Source organism: Mus caroli, chromosome 7 (assembly GCF_900094665.2).
Source record: "Mus caroli chromosome 7, CAROLI_EIJ_v1.1, whole genome shotgun sequence".
NCBI classification, from domain to species: Eukaryota; Metazoa; Chordata; class Mammalia; order Rodentia; family Muridae; genus Mus; species Mus caroli.
Window position 1 is genome coordinate 36,838,499 of NC_034576.1, and position 20,930 is coordinate 36,859,428.

At 45.5% G+C, this 20,930-nt stretch overlaps 1 protein-coding gene across 4 annotated transcripts in view; it reads right to left on the bottom strand.

Moving 5' to 3' along the window:
* The window catches only part of Znf536 (zinc finger protein 536), a 457,839-nt gene that overhangs the window by 320,277 nt on the left and 116,632 nt on the right, over positions 1 to 20,930 (bottom strand). For all 4 annotated transcript variants that reach the window (XM_029479861.1, XM_029479862.1, XM_029479863.1 and 1 more), the window contains exon 3: positions 13,249 to 13,360. The gene's annotated coding sequence lies outside the window, so the exon portion shown is untranslated. The remainder of the gene's footprint in view (positions 1 to 13,248; positions 13,361 to 20,930) is intronic.

Below are 20,930 nucleotides of genomic sequence, written 5' to 3' on the forward strand. Positions count from 1 at the left end.
AGATAGATAGATAGATAGATAGATAGATAGACAGGCAGATAGACAGATAGACAGATAGATACAATATAGATGATAGATGTAGCTGTAGAGGTAGGTGTAGGTGTAGGTGTAGGTGTAGGTGTAGGTGTAGGTGTAGGTGTAGGTGTAGGTGTAGATGTAGATGTAGATGTAGATGTAGATGTAGATGTAGATGTAGATATAGATATAGAATAAGCCCTGCTTCCTTCCATCAATATCTTTCTTCTTTGATTAATGTCTATTTGTGGGACTCTTCCTGGTCCCCCAGGTCCTGTTCCAATGCTCTGCTCCCATCATGCTCTGTCTGAGTGGTACAACCACTCAGGTTTCTGCCTTTTTAATTGCATCATGATTGGCCTAAGACAAGCCACAGTCGTTACTGCTTCTATCTCGTATTAGCAACATCTTAATCCTCTCCCCCTTTCTCTGGTGAACCAATCTCTTATCTGGCTTTTCACTTGGTTCCCATTTTTATCCCTAGGGTAACCTGAGTTACTTCTGCCTGTATGAGGTAGCTTTCTGTGTGTCATCTTTCTTCCACAGTTGTAGCTCCGTGTTGGGTCAGAGAGACTAAAAGTTCCCTATACCTTGTCCTTGAGGAAGTCCTTGCCCTACCTCTGTAGGTGGCCTCCTCTAAAGGCTACTGTCAATGACACCTCAGGTTCAGGCCTGGGACCACACCAATTTATAGTGCTACATATAAGATGCATTCTGAGAAAGGCCAAGGGGTCAAAAATGATGTCACTGAGTGTCTTTCAAATCATAGGAACCTAAATGAATAGAGATGCTGCTTTGGTGACTCCACAGAAAGCTTGGATTGCTTACTGCACTTCCCGCTTGGTGGAGTTGCTGGCCGAAGACCAAACAGGAAGTAGACATTATGATCTGAGTATGAAATGTTCCCTGTGGGCACATGTGTTTTGGTCCCCAGCCAGTGATGCTACACATGAGGCGTAGCTAGTGGATGTTGGCCGAGGGGAGGGGCCTAAAGGTTTTAGCATAACTCCAGTTCCTGCCTAAGCAACTCACTTCTTGTTTGGCCAAGCAGCAATTTCTCATGACTGGAACCCTACCATTTCAGCTGCCCTGCCTGCCCTGCCATGAAGAATTGTATCCTTATGAATGAGAACACATACTCTCTATCAATAATCTATAAATATTTGTCCTTATACCCACAGAGAGAGGTATTTTTCACCTCTCATCAAGAAAACTTCTTTTTGCAACAGCCAGAGACCACAAGAGAAGACTACAACCAATAAAGTATGTAGAGTGGACGAACACAGTCCCAGTGAACACACCTACAATACCACTCCTACATCTAAGGCAGGGGGAACATGGCAGAAAAGGGCAGAAAGGTTGACAGAGCCAAAAGATCAGGGACCTTGCTCTAGGATTGTATCTCCTAGTAACATTGGAAGGTAAAGTCTCACCAACATGGCTTCCTAAATATTAACTGAACAAGGAGGAAATCAACACGCATGCCAGACTGCATGGGGAAAAGCCCAGCACAGAGAACTACAGGCAAGCAGCAAAGCCGGAAGCAGGAGAAGCAGCCCTCCCCAGGGAAGAGCATGCCCACTTGTTCTCCAGTGCCAAACGGTCAGCTCTGAAGACGGTTATACATAGAAGTAAGATTATATGGGCTCAGCAGGTTCTATTTGGGATTTTAGATGTATATGCAAGCACGTATATGCATGCAGTGACATTTGATGAGAAACGAATGGCCATAAATCTGAAGGAGTGAGGGGAGGGGTATATAGGAGAATCTAAAGGGAGATCTGAAAAGGGGAGAGACACTGTAATCAAATCACAATCTCAGAAATAAACAGAAAAAGAGAGGAATACATAAAGCTAACTCCTTCCCCTGTCAAGCTTTCCTTGTTAGTATTGTGTCACAGTGACAAGAAAAGGTAGAGCAGTCTATGCCTCCTCCACCCTCAGCCTAGGACTCCAGGGGTCCGCCCCAACCCAACTAGTAATAAATGGAAGCCCATTGAATAGCACAAAGCCAAAGCCTGGATTTGACTTCAAGAGCCAATGACAGGCCAGTGGTCCTTTTGAGAAAGTAGGTAGGAAAGCATAATTTGTCCATCTTTAGAGGTTAAATCCCAGAGCAGAACCATCTTCCGAATCCTACAATGAGTGTCCTCCTGACAGTCCCTGTCCTTGCATCTCAAAGAGCTGGGGCGAATCTTAAAAGACCAGACAGACAGATTAGAAGAACACCATTGCCAAGTGCGCCACGTTACATTCACTCAGGCTGGGAGACTTGGTGCACCCCAGAAGGTTAGAAGTGTGGAAGGAAAGATCTTTTCTCCACTTCTTTTCCATACTCCTGGCCTATCTTCCGTCCCCATAAAGCCGCACAGCTGAATCTAACAAGGGCCTCACTCACTGATACATTTGTAGGTCTTTATTCTATGCAGACAGCTGAAAGCCAACAGCCTGTGTGTACCTGGTTTCTTACGGATAATCCTCTTTTAAATTTTAATTAGGATGTCTCAAAACCAAGACAGCATCTTACAAAATATCCAGCCATCATCACAAAATGATTAAAGATAGATCTTTTTTCTGGCCTTCTCTTCCCCATTCAGAAGAAGAAAAGGGAAATGATTTAAAAAAAAAAAGTGTCTCCACTTAGCATCTAATTCCTCAGTTTATTCTTGGTGCTCAGGGAGAGGAGTGCCTCCAAGGCTCTAGAAAAAAATGAGCCTTGAACCTATGACAAGCAAGTCCTATTGTGACTGACTAACTCAAAGAAAGACCCTACCTGTGCTACCTCACCCGAAGCAGGCTGCTCTAGCAAGATGGATTTGGAAAGCAAGCCTCATCTACCTGAGGTCACCAGTAGAGCCTGCTTCTGTCCCAAGGACTGGCCCTTCATTGCTCCAGGTGGTCAGAGGACACTCTTAGTGGAGCTGTGGCACAGCCCCCTGACAGTGATCAAAGAGTCGATCCAAGGGTAGCCATGCCACGGGCAGTCATAGACAATTAGGGAAACTGGAAGTTCTTTAGCTGAGGTTCAACCCAGATCCCCCCTTCCCGTACATCTTTGGCTTCCCTTCTGTGTGGGATGGATAGACAGACAGGCATCCATCAGCAGAAGACAGACCTCATGGGTGAAAGGGCCCCTTTATTTGATGCTGGCCATTTTCAAAGCTGACCTAATGCACAGCCTCACAGCTTTCAACCTCTGAAGGGCCAGGAGGGACACAGGAGCTTTTGTCTCATGACAAACAAAGCCAAAGTCACCATGGGTGGGGTGCGCCTTGAAGTGACAAAGGATGCTCATCAAGCCTTGGAGATGCACATCCATCCCACAAGGTCTTTAGTGAGAGGCAGGCAGGTTCAAATAAGACATGACAGAAGGAAATTTAGGCTTCAATCTTGCTGCCCACCACCTTGATGCCCACCCCACCCCACTCTTTGGAAGATGTCACACCAAGTGGCCCATCTCCAACCCAGAGACAGTTGACATTTCTTTGCCCTGTCTGCTGGTACAAAAAGAAACACGTATGAAGAGACTGGTCATTCCACATTGGACATCTTTACCAGAGCTGATCCTTCAGGCATGCCCCAATCCCTCTACCATACCTTCAACCTACAGCAACCTCTCCCAAAAGATGGAGTTCCACTTTGCAAATCAGAGAGCACCACAGTGAACCCCAAAAGTCCATCAAGCACCATTAAAGGAAAGAACCCAACATGAAACTGCTGTCAGTGCGAGTGTACACACCCGTCATCCAGCACTTTGGGAGGCTGAGGCAGGAGAATGATGGATTCAAGACCAACCTCAGCTTAAAGAAAGATCTGTTTCAAAAATGTAAGACAAACAAGATAAGGAAGGACAAGTAGAAGCCCAAAACCCAAAAGGAAGAAAATGTAGCCCCTGCTCAGCCTGCCTCAGCAGGAAGAAACAGGGCCGCGGGGCAAGAAGGGTTAAGCTTATATTCAGTTGCAAGACCCCCCTTCTTCCTCCTCTTCTATTTTTTCTTTTTTCTTTCTTTTTTTTTTCTTTCATTTTTTTCTTTTGGTTTCATCTTCTCAGTAAAACACATAACTTAAAATGAAATCAAATATTAAAAATGACAGACTATATAAGTGCCGTGAGTAACTTCAGGTCACGGAGGGAGGGAGAAGCCAGCAAGTTGTCAGGCACTATCTGTCAGAGTGAATTAGAAACAATCAGCAGAGACTGAAAGGGAAGGTGATTGTTATTAAGCAGCGGGGCTGTGAGCAAGCTACCCAGATGTGGTCATGCATATAAAGGACAGGAAACAGCAGTTTAATTCAGGAAGCCCTGGCGAACAGGGCAGCGGAGAGGAGAAAAGTCCTTTGTCGCTAATAAGCTGGAAGTTACTTTGATAACAGCAGGGTTAGACTTGAGAATAAAACACATTTCTTTCACTACCACACACCATTAATATCGAAGAAATGCGGTCGGAAGAGATGCCCAGTGCGAGCCCGGGAGGAGTGAGTGGCCCTTCCTTCCCCAGCAACACCAGTCAACCCAGGCCCCTCATCTGGGCAGACGCCTCCCTCCTGCCCAAGCTGGGCTTTTCCTGACAGCCTTGGTCTGTCTGTCACCTTCTAGAAATGTCAGATGACTAAAACGAAAGGGGAGAGAGAGAAAAAAGAAAAGGAAAGAGAAAAGAAAAAAAGAAAAAAGGGAGAAGAATGATCATATAGAATGATCATATTATATTTCATTATTTCCTAGTGCCAGGCCCTCCCATCTCAGGGCCTGTGGGCAAGGTGTGCCCCCCTCCCTGTAAACAGCCTCCGTATAATGAAGGCCATGTATGCCACAACGAAAAACAATTTTATATGCAGACAAGGCCCGATTTCGTAAGGAATTACTTATGCAGGCGTTCTGCAATTATCCTGTGATACTTTCAGGCAACAGTCTGACAGCAGTTGTGCAAACAATAAAGGGATTACAGAAATAAAAACAAATAATATAACACACAGAGAAACCCCATGTTGTATGTGGACCAGATGAAGGGACTATGCAGAAATGGCTGGAGCAGGTACAGGGGCCAACAAAAAGTGAGGGCAAGATGGAATTCAGACTCTTCCCCCCAAAATCACCTGGATAGTACTTCATGGCATCCAAGAAAACCCTCAGGCTTCTCAGAGAGGTGTGCCATCTCCTCCCCAATCCTGTGCTGGGTCACTTCCTGTCTCTCTGACTCTCACTCATCATCCCAGGGGAGTTTAGGACATGGGAACCTTTTGAAGGAAGGAGCAAGGTTGAGGGGCCAGGAAGTGGTAGGGCATAGGGAGGTGGGTGTATTGCTCTTCCAGGTCAACATGAGCAACTCAGAAGGGCCCCAGAGGAAAACTTCAGGTCCCTGTGATAGGGGGTCAGGAAATGCCTTCCATATACTGATGAGGAAAAAAAGTGCATCAGCCACTCTGAGGAACCTCAAGGCTTTGGAACAGGGGAAGCACCTGCGCGGGCAGCTCCCCTTGCTGAGTACAGCGAGGGGTCCTTCCACCCTTGGTCCTCACAGGGACAAGAACCAAGTGTCCTGCATCACCTCTGACTTGGGTGTTGGGGTGACACAGAGGAAGGCGGCTTCTGGGAGTCCCACTCGGGGCCACCTGACCTCTTTGCTTTCCACATCCACCCCTCCTCTGCTAGCAGCAGATGTAGTCAGAGCTATTGCTCCCCCACCTCCACACACACCCCTCCATATGCAGCCATCAGTGTGGGGCTGACTGCCCATGCCGTCTCCCATGTTCCATGTGCTATCCATGCCTTCTAACCCAGGCCATCCCACCCAGTGGCTGGGGTCAGTGCTGGCCAGTTCTTCTTTGGCATGTCTGTGTGAGAACCCCCTGTGCCCACTGCTGAGTGTGGGCTGCAGCCCCATCCTGTCCATGGGCATGCTATTTGTAGAAGTTTGTTTGTCCCCTCTTCTGCTTTCCTGAAATGGGGTCTTGCCCCATGTTGGCCTTAACTCTGCTTCTTCCTTCGACCTCCTGAGTGCCAGAATTATAGGCCTGTACCGCCACGTCCATTTTGCAGAAACTTTTGTGTAAAGATGTAACCTTGTTGTTAGCAGCAGGGAGGGGAAAATAAAAAAGAAACATTGGTGATCCTGCTCTGGGGTCACACGGATCAGATGTAGGCCTGCCTGGGTTTGGCAAGGAGACAAAAATATGAAAAGACAGGCAGGTGTGTCCCATCATATATTGTTTCCACTCAAATGAAGGGCAATAAGTTCCAATAATGACAATTGATAATACCGGAAGTTGGTCACAGAAAATGTCACCAACCACTGCTTGCCACTCACAGATACTGTGACAGCTATAAGAAGAAATGTCCCCCTCCCCCTTGTAAAACCTCCAAATGCTTCCTTTAAGCCAGGAGTGGTCCCCAGTCTATCTGCATCTATCTGCATGAGGAGTGGTTCACTGTGTCCGTGTGAGAATGAGACTGGGCAGAGACACATGGGGGGTGGGGGTTTGGAGTCTAACTCTGTCAATGACGTCCTACAATCCTAGGCAAGCTCTCTACCTCCTCTGGGCCTCGGCACCTCAGGGATGAGATGAAGGTGAGTTTGATCACAAAGGCTGCTACGAACCCTGTGAACCCTGTGATTGCCTGGGTCTGTGGGTGAGCTGGAGTTTGTGAGAAGTCTGCTTGTAACAGCAGTCTCTGCCTCGCCCAAGGGAACCACATCTAAACCACAGCATTGACAAAACTCTAGTTTTGATTTTAATTTTTTAAAAACTCTTACACCTCTCTCTCTCTCTCTCTCTCTCTCTCTCTCTCTCTCTCTCTCTCTCTCTCTGTGTGTGTGTGTGTGTGTGTGTGTGTGTGTGTGTGTGTGTGTGTGTCTATGTAAGTTAGAGGACACCTTTTGGGAGTAAGTTCTCTCCTACTATCAGGCTGGGCAACAAGTGTGTTTAACCAACTGCTAAGCCATCTATCTCACTAAGCCCCTTTTTATTTCTTAAGATGGGGTTTCACTACAAAGCCCAGGCTGCCAAGAACGAATCACACTCCCTCTCCTCCTTCCAGAATCCCAGGATGGCATGTACACAGTACAGATGCCCTCTCCCCTGGGATCTTGGCCAGTCCAAGGATCTGGGGTTAGAGGGACCACTTCTGCCCCAGGCACCCACCACTGGCTCCCAGGACTGCCCAGAGCATGCTGATTCTGCTGCTGAGTATACAGTGGGTTCCTCCCAGGGCTGACCGCCAGCTTGGACCAGTCACCAGGCATCCCTCCAGAGGAAACCAGACCACAGTGACCAGACCACCAGAAGTCATTGCAAGGCTCATTCTAATCCAATTATCTAGGAGAATCTCCACACCTGGGATGGCCTGTTTCTCAAGATGCTTTCTTTGGTTAAAAGTAGCAAACCAGAAGTGAAGAGCCTGAGGGTGCAGTGCTAAATTGTGTGTTTAGCGTGTGCAAAGCTGCAGGATTTATTTAGCAGTACCTCAAAACAAAACAACTAAAGATGATAGAAGAAATAGAGAACAACTGTGGCCTCGACATGGCCTACAAAGCAATGCCCGAATGGAGCTCACCTGCCCAATTTCTCTGCTTGCATTGTCTTACCATGTCTGTCCATCTGGCATCCCAACCACTGGTTCCCTTGCTTTCTGCTTTGAAGTCTCAGCTTGGACTGCCATGGCCTTGTTGTTCCCAAAACTTCTGAAGGGCCTCTCTAAGTCAGCAAGAGCTTCTGTCAGACTCTGGCCTTCCTATCTGCCATGGCTCAAAGCTGACCTCCCTCCACAGGTTCCTGTTCATGTCACATTGAACGGTTAGCAGCCAGGTGGTGGCACTGTCCAGAAAAAAAAAATGGTGTCTGGCTAAAGGAAATGTGTCCCTAGCATTAGACCCTTTGGGCCAACTCTTTCTGTCTTGTCTGTGTTACTTCCTGTTCTCCATGACGTAAACTTCTCTCCTCTACCACGTGTTCCTGCCACCATGATGTTCTGTCTAAGTGTTTGGGGGCCAAGAGACACAGACTGAACCCTCTGAAATCATGAGCCAAAATAAATCATCCCTGCTTTAAACTGTTTACGGCAAGGTTTCGGTCCCAGAGATGAGAAAAGCCAAGGGTTTTATACCACCTGCCAGCTATGCATCCTGAGAGAGACGGCTTAACTTCCTCAGCCTCCGTGTCTATGCCTAGAAGATGGAGGTTCATGCCATGGTCTACCTGCTAAGCAGCTTCCATGTGGACTGAGATAACCTTTAGCAATGCTTATACAGCAGAAAATTCCTCTCTGCCTGCTCTCTAGAGTTAAGGCTGTGTTTTTTTTTTCTCCCTGAAGAAATCAGAACTCTACTCCCACTTCATCCCTTGTCTACAAAGCAGTTATGAGCAAATCTAACCTCCATGAGTTCCAAAGGATCCTGGTGAAGATCCAGCAAGACATAAAGCATCCCCTCCATATGTACACCTTATCAGTTTCACAGAGAACCTGCCATCTCCATTGCTCCTCTGCACTCCCAAAATACCAACCCTGTAGCATGATAAGGCCATGATTACCCAGGAAGGGATGCTAGCTTGGGGTCAGTAGAGACACAGCAGGACCAGCCTCTGAGTTGAGCATCTCTGTGGTTCCTAGAGCCCTGCCACCACCTCCCAGAACAGCACTGCCAGCTGGTGGCCAAGTATTCAACGCTTGAGCCTGTGTGGATGGTTTAGGTCAGAGGCTGATGGTAATTCTTGCTGATTTTGGAGGCTGGTCTTTTAGAAGCTCCTGGCCCACAGGGAGCTCAGCCTAGGGGAGCTGTGAATGAGAAGTGGGGGGTGGGGGGTGAGAAGTGGAAGACTTGGATGCTCTGAGTACCATTTCCTCTGGAAGCCCCTGGCCCTCATTGACCTGACCATGGGGGTCTTCTTGAGGGATGGATTATGGGCTTGGGGGCTGTTGTCTTGCTCCTTTTAGAGAGGTACTGTCTGAACACTTCTGTTGTAATGACACATGAAGTCAACAGGTGCGTTTCTGTAGCTTTCCTGTTTTATTTTATTGTATTGATATAATTTGTGCAGTCCTCGGGATTAGACACATGCTAGGCAAACTGAGCCATGCTTCCATCCATTTTTATTATTTATTTACTGTTTTAATTGGAAACAAAATTTTGTACAACCTATTTGAGGGGGGGGTCCACTCCCATTTTCTCTTTGATCCTTACTATTTCCTAATCAACCAACTCCACACCCATCCTCTTTCTCATTAAGGGGTTATCTTTTGTCAAATACCTTGACTAAGAAATCAAGAAAGCCTGGAGAATATTTCTAGGTTAAGCCCATTTTACTACGGTATCTTGTATTTCAGTTAGTTCTTGAGGGGGGTGCCTTCACAAATAAACCCTGAACCAAGTTCCAGTTGTTTACAGAGCCCACTAAGTTGTTTACCAAATTTAACAATTACAGATTTTCTTATAATTTTCCTAATTTTAAGCTTCAACAAGCTTCGTAAGAGTACCTGTTCCCTGACTCTGTGTTTTCTGATATACTTTCTTTACTCCGTTCACTATTTTAAATTTCTTTACCCTTTTGTGTTTTTAAGCCTTAAAGATGGACATTGTAATTAATTCTGATTGCAATAAAACACATTTTTCTAAATTATTTCTTTGCTAAGCCTTAATATTTTCCAGCATCACATAAAACCAGATTTGGCTACTTTCTTGTGTTTTCCATTTAAGTTGAGATTGATACTTGCTTTAAAAAAGAATCTTGAGACAACCTCGCTAGGATAACCTTGAACTCAAGATCCTCCTGCCTCGGCTTAGTAAGTGTTGGGATTACAGCTGTGTACTACCACAACTAGACTTTCAGCTTTTTATTTTGGAACAGGTTCTCTAAGTTGCCCTGGCTGGCTTACAATTCAGCTGCCAGTTAGGCTGAGGTTGTCTGATGGCTCCTTCCTCAGCCTCCTTGGTGCTGGGGCTATAGGTAGCCAGGACTCCTGGCCTAAACATCAGTTATTCAAGACTCCAAAGTCTCTCAGCTGTGCGTCTGCTGGTTGCTGTCAAAATAGGAAAGCTCCTGAAACCCGGGAAAGTGATGCTAATCCTAGGTGGATGCAGAGCCTTCATTCTGAAGAACATTAATGTTGGCCTCAGACCGCTCCTGTAGACATTTTCTGGGAGCTGCAATTGATCACCATCTCCTCAAAGAGACAGCCTCCATGGGGAAGAAGGAACAGGAAGAAATCAAAGATGTGTGTGTGTGTGTGTGTGTGTGTGTGTGTGTGTGTGTNGTGTGTGTGTGTGTGTTTGTGAAAGAGAGAGAGAGAGAGAGAGAGAGAGAGAGAGAGAGAGAGAGAGAAAGTATTTATAACTACACTAGCCTCATGTCCACAAGGATATCTCCCTGAACAAAGATATCATGGATATGGATGTTTTCAAAGCCCAAGCTCTGAAATGCAAGGCCAGATGAAAGAGCAAGGTCAAGTTTGAGGAGAGATACAAGATGAGCAGGAACAAGTGGTCCTTCCAGAAGCTTCAAGCTTCTGTCATTAAAAATAGAGAAAAGAAAAGAGACTTCACAAAGTCAAGTGCCCTTTACAGAAAACTGAAAGTGTGTAAGTGAGGAAATATCTCCTGCACAAAATTCCAGACTCTAAGAAACAGCTCAGGGCCAGTTCAAGGCTCTCTCCTCTCACTGGCTGTCGGCCCTTCCCAGTACAGGCCCTTAGAGAGCCTGGGAACTGGAGCTGAAATTCAAAAGACTAGGAGAGGGATACCCACATATCAGTTACCTGTTCTCAAGACCTGTCTATTGATCCTCAGAGGATAAGAATCTGTTCTTGAAACAATATGAACTAACCAGTACCCCAGAGCTCCTGTCTCTAGCTGCATATGTAGCAGAAGATGGCCTAGTCGGCCATCACTGGGAAGAGAGGCCCATTGGTCTTGCAAACTTTATATGCCCCAGTACAGGGGAACGCCAGGGCCAAGAAGTGGGAGTGGGTGGGTAGGGGAGTGGGGGGGGGGTATATATAAATGAAATAAATACCTAATTTTTAAAATTGGAAAAAAAAAAAAAGAATCTGTTCTTGAAAGTAAAGTTTCAATTTGACTTCCTGGTCACATGACACACATCCCTCAAGTCATCCCAAGGTATACATTTCCCACCCAGAAAAAAAATCCTCATACCTGCTTATGGTTTACCCCATAGACCGCACATACCTCAGTCCCCTGCCTGTGAAACCACATTTGCATGGCATTTATGAATAGACATTGCTGGCACTGTTTTATCTTCGTATTAGTTACTATTGTTGCTCTTTTTCTGTGCCAAACTCATAAACTCTCAGGCACATACACGTAAGAAGAATTAGGCAGAGTATTAGGATCAATGGAGTCTACAACTTCAGGCTTCCTTATTGACCATATCTCCTGCATATGACGGTCCTGATTGTCCTTTAAGTTCCAGGAAGCCCAAAGTTTAGTCCAGTGACTAGCTGCAAAATATGTGCCTTAGTGCTGGGAAACCTGGTGAGCCAAAAGACACTGCCTGTCCTACAGTGTGAAAGCCGCCCAAACTAGGGGTGGTGTGTGTCTCCCTCAGAGGAAACCCATGGCCTTCCTTTCCTGTATGTCTGCAGGAGGCAGGGTTGGAGGTGTAGGGTGCACTCGGTTAGGTAGTTCATTTTTGTTCTCTTTCATATCCCATGCCAAAGGGAGTCAAGGGGGAACTGGGCAGCATGGCGGAAGTGCCCAGCATGGCGGCGGTGCTTCCTCTCCTACCCCAAGAAGCACTGAGTACAGAATGTTTCTGAACAAGCTTATGTACTTGTTCTCTCAACAGCCAGTCCCACCAACTCCCTACCAGCGGCCCTCGGCAGCGATGCAAAACCTGGCCTTCGGATACCATGAGCATCCACACTGCAGAATTCCTACCATCAATGTAGCAGCTGAATGCTGTTAGACTCCGAACTCCCCCATCTGTGTTTTGCCTCCCAAGAGGGAAAATAGTCTTCACAGACATTCCCTTATCTGGCAGGCAGATTCCAAACCTTACTGGCAACCACGGGCTTGTTTTCCCAACCCAGCAGCAAAAGAACCAAAAATTGTTCCCGCCTGCGATATGCCGAGGAGGGACCTAGCCAGAAGCTCCGTCTGCAAGCTCTAGGCTGGAGCTCCTGAGCTGCCCACCCCTCTCCTAGAGGGCACCTTGGGATCGGCAAAGTCACAGGCCTGCCAGGCCTCTGATGGCCCCCACTACTGCTTTCGTTAACTGCTCCTTTTTCTCAACATAGAATACACCCACTAAGAAGCTGCGGGAAAACACTCAGCACGGTGTGAAATCAACACTTTCCGACTCAAATAACGGGGTAGGCTAGGGAAAACTTCCAACCTTCTCACTATAGACATTTTCCTCCCGCAAGAATCACAACAAGGCCTCGATGCCACCACCAGCCTGTCCCCAGCCTCCTGCAAATAGAGGAAGCCACAGACCTGGCCTTTTCACAGGTTGCTATTTCCTCGCATAAGCCTCCCCTCTGCCCCCCAGCCCTTCACATTCTTAATCCTGGAACCCTGAACCCAGGCAATTGCTAATAAGCCAATATGGAATGATAAGCGTGGAAGTCTAATTGATAGGAGCCTCTATCGACTGGCCTTGATGTCTATCTGAGCTTCTCAACAGCCCAGATTTAAATGTTTCATTTTATTTTTAACTTTCACTTTCTCCCATTGCAGCAATGTCAGGCAGAGGTACGGTTTCACTATCAGAAAGAATCGCGGTGCAGAATAATTTATGACTTCAGCTTGGGCTTTCAGAAAAGCCATTTCAAATCTTCACTTTGATTTGGTTGTATCAAAACTACTCAAAATAACAGCAGCACTTCTCTTGGAACCAGAAAAACACGAACAGCACCTCAGGATTTTGAGCTGGAGCCTCATCTCTGTCCCGGAAGAAAACTCCAGAAAGGAATTAAGCAACCGAGTAGAAAACACAACATTGGGGGGGAGGGGGGTGAAGTGCCATGAGAAAATAGAACATTGGTCTTCCAGATCCTTTTGTTTTAAACCGCCACCACCCCAACCTCAAAGAGATGCTGGTCCCCAGGAGCCACAGCCGATGGTTTTACTGGGTGGGTGTAGGTGCCTCCTCTAGTAGCCAGGAGATGCTTGACTGGGGTGCACAGTAGATGGCTTAAATTGGATTTGTGTGAGCTCAACAGGGCAAACAGGAAGAAGTGAGGAGTGTCCAGGCAGACAGCTCTAGTAGGGTGAGACTTACCTTAACACCCTCACTGCATGCTTGACTTAAAGACTGTCAGTCTAGTAAGAATGTTCCTCGGAAAAGATGCTCTGGTTGCTGAAAGATGGCCAGAGGGGTGGGTCCCAGCTCCCTGTCACGAAAAAGGAAATAGAGAAAGAAACCATGTAAAGCAAAATGTAACAAATTCAGGAAATCACAGCCATACTTGGAGGTCAAGGAAACTCAGCTGCAAAGGTTAAAAGATGAAATCAAATCCAGAGTATGAGAATGGAAATCTATCCCCATGCAAGGCCACCGGTGATGTGCCGTAGACAAGAAGCTAAATACTGCCTAGCACTGAGATCCTTTATTTCCATCAGATCAATAAGAGCTTATATTTATCAGGATTCCAAACAGCTGCCACTTCTGACAGCCTCCACTTTATTTTCTCACTCCTTGCTCTGTATCGGGGCAAAGAGGACCCGAGAAGCAGCTTTTAATGCTATTTACACCTGAAGACACAATTCCATTAAGAGGACCTGTTTTGTTAAAGAAACAGGGATTGATATGATTATATTGGCAGGAACGGGAAGTGCCTTTGTTCTTCTCCCCAGGTCTTCCCCTCTGCAAGCCAGACCCTGTGAGGAGAAGGTCTGATGTGAAGTCTGTGTACAGGCACCTCTCTCTCCCTGTTGTTGTTCAAACTTGCCATTTGTAGAGGGAGGCAGGACTCCTCTAAAATGGTTACCCCTCTAATCATCTGTACGGCAATATTTGCTATCAGGCATTCTAAATAGATTATCAGCAGTCCATCTGTGTCATTATTGATTTATAAGGCTTTAAGCAGCTTTAGAATGGAAGCTTTCCCACCGAGGGGCTCCTTGTATAAATCAGAGCCGTGCTCAAATATAGCAGCCATCATTCAAGATATTGTTCTTCAAATCATAACAAGAAGGAGAAAATGATAAATTGCTTGTAATATACTGATCCAAACTGATATGCAAATCTTGTTTTTAAAATATATTACTTGAGTAAAAGGAGGCATCATTAACATATGAATGCTATATGCAAATGATTGTGACAGAGCAGATGTTGGCGCATGTAATTGACCTATATGTGAATTGCATCAGAACCCTTAGCTCTATTAATTCACTACCCAGTAACTAGATATTGTCCAAAAAGTACATTCTTTGAAACCATATACTGGAAGCAAAGCTGACAGGGTTCCAAGGATTCAGAAACAAGGTCACTGTCAGTAGTATTTTGCTGTCATCTGCATTCCCCTTCTTATGGATGACATCATCATGTGGCCGTGTAAATCGATCACTTAATAGCATTTAGGAAATACTGCAGTGGGGAACAGGTTATAAAAAAAAATGCCCCAGTTTTATTCTTTTTCTTGGCAGAAATGTCATACCTCTTAAACTGAGGGTTTGTGCATGAGTGCCCTGTGAAACTCACAGATGCCATTTTATTCCCCGTCTTTATTTTTCCACTTCTTCTCAGAATGACATTAAATTGTATTAAATAGCCTTTTGTCCACAGGGCACAGACCACCCCGCATATGATAATGCATTAATGCCCCACGTTCCAGCCACTGAGCTGAAACATTCTCAGACTTAGAGGATAAGTATGAAGCGCCATTGTGTGTATAGCCTGCTAACAACTGTGACACATACTAATAGAAACATACCTAATAAATTACTGCTTTCAGGTCTAGCAAGCTGACATTTCTCTGCAAGGGACAATTTTATATTTGTGGCACAGAACAAAATTGCTTCATATGAAGCCACTGTGGATTAGCATAAAAATTAACACTTAAATTTCAGCTTATTTTCCACCCTCTCCTCCTGCCACAACAATCAATTCCTCTTATAAATCTGATTAGATTTTATGATGCTTATTATTCCAAGCATGCCCCAACACAGTATTCACGGGCTTGAAGACTATTTGTTTAAATAGAAAAAAGAAGCAGATAAATCTATAGGTATTTTTTATTACCCCTTTCCCCACCAGTTTCTTTCTCATATTGTAACATCAGTAATTGATTGCACACATTAATTAACATGTAAGGGAGAGATTCTGCATTATGTGTGATTTATTTTCCTATCTGGTGAGTAGGTTTGTGTGTTGCCCTTGTATTTCTAGGACATTGGGCTCGATTCTGGTCCAGACATGAATGTCAATGCTCACTCCCCCGAAAGTTATTAATGTCAGATATGAAATGAGATTTTTGATTTCACCTGCTTACTAATCCACAAAAGCTGTTTTGAGTGATGTAGGCTTAAATGCTCAAATTTGAAATGATATATTGCTATATCTGATAACATGCAAATATGTTCATTAGACATAATTTAGCAGGAGAGAATAGCAACACTTTCATAACAAGCCGAGGTCAAAAATGGTTGTTAATTAAACAAGTCTTGAAAAATGGCATTGCCGGGGACATTGTCCGGCAGACACCAGGCTTGCCAGGGATATGCCACAGATAAGTATACAAGGCTCTGATCCAACACAGACGGGGGTGGTGGCACTTCTGACTGTCTCACCTAACCTAAAGTAAGGCTCACACAAAGACCCTTGAGTTGGTCAGGCATGATGCTACTTGGAGTTTCATGGTAACAGGCTATACTCGCCCATCTGAAGATACGATTTCACTTTCCGTCTTCGAGGCTCACAGTGATTTATATGGTTGACTCTTTCACAGACAAACCAGGAAAGAAATTAATATTACATCCGGCCATACTGCTGGTTGTCCTGAGTGTTTATGGCTGTGTATTTTAAACCAAGCAGCTAGAGTAACAGGCAAAACTCTGGCTAGGATGTTGAGGGCAGGGATGGGGGCTGAGGAGGAAAGAGCACTGTGCATGTGCCTATGGCTTCTTCCTTCTCTGATTCTTCTCAAGCATGCGCACCAGTCTCTTAGGGAATTCTTCCCATTGGTCATGAGTTGAGATTCAAGGTGGATAAGGTTCTAATACAGAGGTAAAAAAAATGCCATCTAGACTCCCCTTCTTGGATGCCTGAGTGCCTTCAGAAAAGAAGGCACCATGGGGGTCAACTACAATCTAAGGGGAGTAGCAGTGTTTTCCCACTGGGCACCCACAGACTTTATATAGAGGGGCAACACTCACAGAATGGTTAAGGACAAAAACACCATCTGCAACCAACATGTCCCTCATGCCGCTTGTGAAAATCATTCACTGGTTTGGGTGAAATTTATCCAAAGAATCCTGGATGGCCTCCCTGGAGGCAGGAAAGGCTCATGAGTGCAGTGGAGTCACACACAACCAGGAACGTTCATGGGAGATGAACTACTGAATCTGAATTGTTCTCTATAGATTGCTGTTTTGAGTGCTTGGTCCCCAGCTCGTGGCACTATTTTGGAAGGCTATGTGAGGATCCCTATGGTGGCAGGACCTAGATGATGGCCAGCCATGTTGGCATGTAGAGGTGAGGGTGGAGTTAAAAGCTAAATGGCTGCTGGCGACCTCCATGCTTCCTCTGATGCTTAGTCTGCCAAAATGTGAGGGGCCTTTGTTCCTGCTGCCCCTGCGATGAACTGGTCTGCCCATCAAATCTTCCTCATATGGTAGATTGAAACCCTTTGAAACCATGAGCCAAAAATAAACCTCTCCTCTTTTAAGTTGTTTCTGTCAAGTTTCACCCATGATGTGAAAGGAGCGGAAATAGTGGCAACTCAGCACTTGACACAGGTCTCTCCAGTGTTCGTCCAGGTGAGGAAGGTTGAAGGCCCTATTCCAGCTAGCCCAAGTCTAAGGCTAAAGCCTCCTCATTCTCAGCCTGCCTGCCACTCATTGTTACTATCACTACAAATCTAATCTCACCTTTAGGTTGAGTTTTATGGTCCTTGAGCTTGCAAATGCGCATCTCAGCTAGGGAAAGAGGCATGGGGGCATTCCTTTAGGTGACTTTGTTGCCATGACCACCAGTAACAATGGAAATTTCAAAACAAGACAACTGGATGAAAACTCTGCAATTAGGGAAGAGAATACTCCCAACCAATCCCTCCCTGGCTATGGTGACCCTTTTTCCCCCACTATGCCTCTTGCTGTGTCTCTTGCCTCTCATGTGACTGTCTGTGCATATTCCTTCCCACCCATCACAAGCCTAGACCCAACCATACATAGATTGCCTTCCTGGTGGAAGTGACTCAGCCAGTTCTCAACTTCCAGGACTACCCAAAGATGGCCCAGATCACATGAAGATGTATTGAAGAAACAAACGTAGGTAGAACTATATTTTGACAGTGTTGAAAAACTAGAGAAGGGGGCTTCAACAAATGAGTGCGCTTGGTTTTTATATCACAAGAGATGGATGCAACTTCCACTTGTCACAAGCTGAAAGGCCTGCCTCCACACCCAGCGCCTACCTGGTTTAAGTATGACACAGCTCCAGAGAATGTAAGTCATTTCAGCATGGATTATTCATTAAGTGAATGAGTGAACGTACAAAGGATCAGCCCCCCCGCTTTGCACATGTGACTAAAGACATAAGTAAATGAATATCTAAAGTCATGGATGAATGAATGGAATGAGAACGAGAATGATAACTGGAGGAATCAAAAAGTAGGAAGTGTATGAATCAACAAGTAAATTGCAAATGCAAATCAAGAAATGATTTGTGGTTGGGTGAGGAAGATCAGTGGACCAACAGAGATTCTTTTGCTACTGTTAGTTACAGTGCTAGGGGTGGGACCCAAGAATTTGTGCATGTTAGGCAAGTGTTCTGCAACTGAGACCCTTATCATAGACACCTAATCAATAAATATATACATAAATCCCTCTATCAAGACCACTCAAAGAGTTGATGTGAGACACATTAGAAAACATGGCAAATAAAGGCCCCTGCTTGAGTTTCTATTCAAGAGTTTAGTTTCACCCAATAGGAGTCTCTACAGAGCCTGATAGTATCAGGAAGAAGACAAAAAATGACCCTAACTATCTAAGCCCTCCAGTGGGAGCTCCTAATGATGAATTCCCTGACCCAGTATACTCCCAAAATAATCCTGCTAGACAATAGAGGGCAGACCATCTTCCTGAATAGGAGGAGCCATGGCATGGGAGCACTGCTCCCAGCACACAGCATACATGCTCCAGCAGGAATACCACCAGTCTCAAAACCACCACTACATCTCCACCAGTAGAATAGAGAAAATGGGGCTGGGGTATCACCGAGAAGTAACGATGACCAATCAGCATGTAATAGTTTCTGGCTCCAATCTCTAGCATCAATAAAGTAAATATAGAGTATCGATAACATATCCAAGAGTTACAGGTTCTGTCTTGGCACACTGCAACTGCTCAACTACTGGCCAGCATTGCTGGCCCTTGCTGAGTAGTTGTGTTCCAAGGACTTTGGGTTCCCTATTCACATTGAGCTTAATCCCAGATGGGCATCCATCTCTCTGAAATTCTGTATGTTCCAGGCCACCTGAAGCAAGGAACTGGGCCACAAAAACCTTCCATCTAAGTGTGCATTTCATTTTATCTATCAAAGCCCCACCAACTCAATCAAAGCCAACATTTGTGATTCTTTGCTCTATGGTGAAACCTCAATGGGTTTTCAGCATCTTCTCCACACAGAACACTTTCCACAAGGAACACTTTCCACAAGGAACACTTTCCACAAGTTACACAAGTTACACAAGGAACTGTGTAACTCTCTACCCTCCTGCTTCTCTTGTTTCCAGAGCTCTCCTTGGAACCTTGGGTTACTGTGGACATCAGTTTGGGAACCACTGGTGCTGCTGTCTTTATGATGTCTGGTGACTTTCACACTTTGTGACAGTGGTATTAGTAGCTTAGGGGTGGAAGCCATGCATTGACAATCTGATGTCACTGCTGTAGCATTCTCGTTGACCCCAACCAACAAAGCACACGTTTGGGAAGTCTGAACTGCACGCTCTCTAGTCTTTTCACAAGGACAGCCTTTCAATCCCATTTGCCACTACTCATTTCCAATGCTGCTAGTAATTCAATGCTGGAAGTCAGGCCTGTCTTACCTCCAGCCAGGACACTGAGGAAGACCTGAGATTTCTTGGGCTTACTGTTCCAACAGGCAGATAATAAGACGCTGCCCTCTACACATACTGGGAAGAAGAAACTCCCAACACCCTACCACAAGCCAGTTGCTTATAAGATGCTGTGAGCATCTAGCTTCCAGAATGAAAGCAAGAACCCATGTGAAATTCCTCACTGTAGACTCATTCCTTCTGTTCTATCTTGATAAGAGAGTAGATACAGCCCACATTTGTGTCATGTTAAAAAAGAAGTAGAAGACAGCTGAAGTAATACATTCTAAAACTGAAGTGGTCACATAAATTCCCTTTAAGAACAGGTTCCAAAGTGTGAAGGAAAGCATTACATAGAAACAGCACATGGAGAAAACCTGAGCATGATGGGACCTTAAATGGAAATCGAGGTTACAAAGGAGTGAGGGAGGGGAAAGAAGCTTCATTGAGAGGTCGAATGGGAGAGATAGGGAGAGAGCCACCACAAGGGGAACTCATATACACAGATGTGAGGAATTGCTAAAGACTCGGGTACCATAACTCCAAGTCACAGCACAGACTTACTGTTAACTCTCTGTCCAAGATGGAGCTTAGCAAGGTGTGAGCAGATACAAACTATGGGATCTGGCCTAAAGCTGAGGGCTCCATGGTCTCAAAGCTCATTTGCATACTACTATCACCCTATGGGAGTTTCTACTCAAGCCTCTACTAAGGACTAGATAAGGCTCCCTCAAACTGATGGACAGATTTCCTAAAGTCAGTCCATCTCTTTTTATATAAAATTGTCATTAAAAAAAAAAAAGCCAATATGCTGTCCTCAACGACAGAACTAAACAGACAATGAAGTCAGAGAGGAACACCCACAGTGATGTTGCACCTGGAGACAGTAGGGCAGTGCAGGAGAGATGGCCAGGGAGTGCAGGACAAGCACCAACTTTGGGGTGAGCTGTCAAGCGTAAGTCCTTCTGTAGTATGCTATGCTGTGGGCCTTGGATGCTCAATAGCCTCTCAGAGCCCATTTCCTCCTCTTTAAGATGGGGTGATGGCCATAAGAATGATTTAAACTAACTGAGAGAATCAGTAATTAGTTCGCTAGAAACAATTATGTGCCCAGCACACAATTAGTTGCTGCTATTGCTGTTGCTCGTCTCACACAGAAAGGTAACCCAGGAGATGCTCTAGAATGGCCTGTCTAGTCAGTGCCTCACACTAAATGTGGACTGGTAGATTCTTATTTATATGGGCAGTGACAAGGCCATAGGGCTAAGAACCAGGACCCTTGGTCATTGCCTGGACGGTCATAATTCACTGTCTGAGATTGACAGTCCATTCCCTTCCCATGCCTTGACTTTCCCAGCTGCTCAATACCAGGATTGAATGCAGGGGTGTCTGGAAAGCTTCTAGCTGTTGGGAGTTTGAATTCCCAAGACTCTCATTGGCCCAGCCTTGGAGAATAAATGCCTTCCTTACTTATAATAAATGTCCTCACCCACCAAGTGACTCATTCAGCAATGGCCTCCAGTGCTCCGTAACAACACAATGACAGACAACGCAATGATGAGCAGGCAAACCCAACAACCCCCAAAGTATAGGGTCCACCATTCGCACCCAGGAGGGAAGGAAGGAACATGCCCATGGCGACTCCAATATGAGGTCTAGGATGGACTGTGATAATGTCCTCATCACC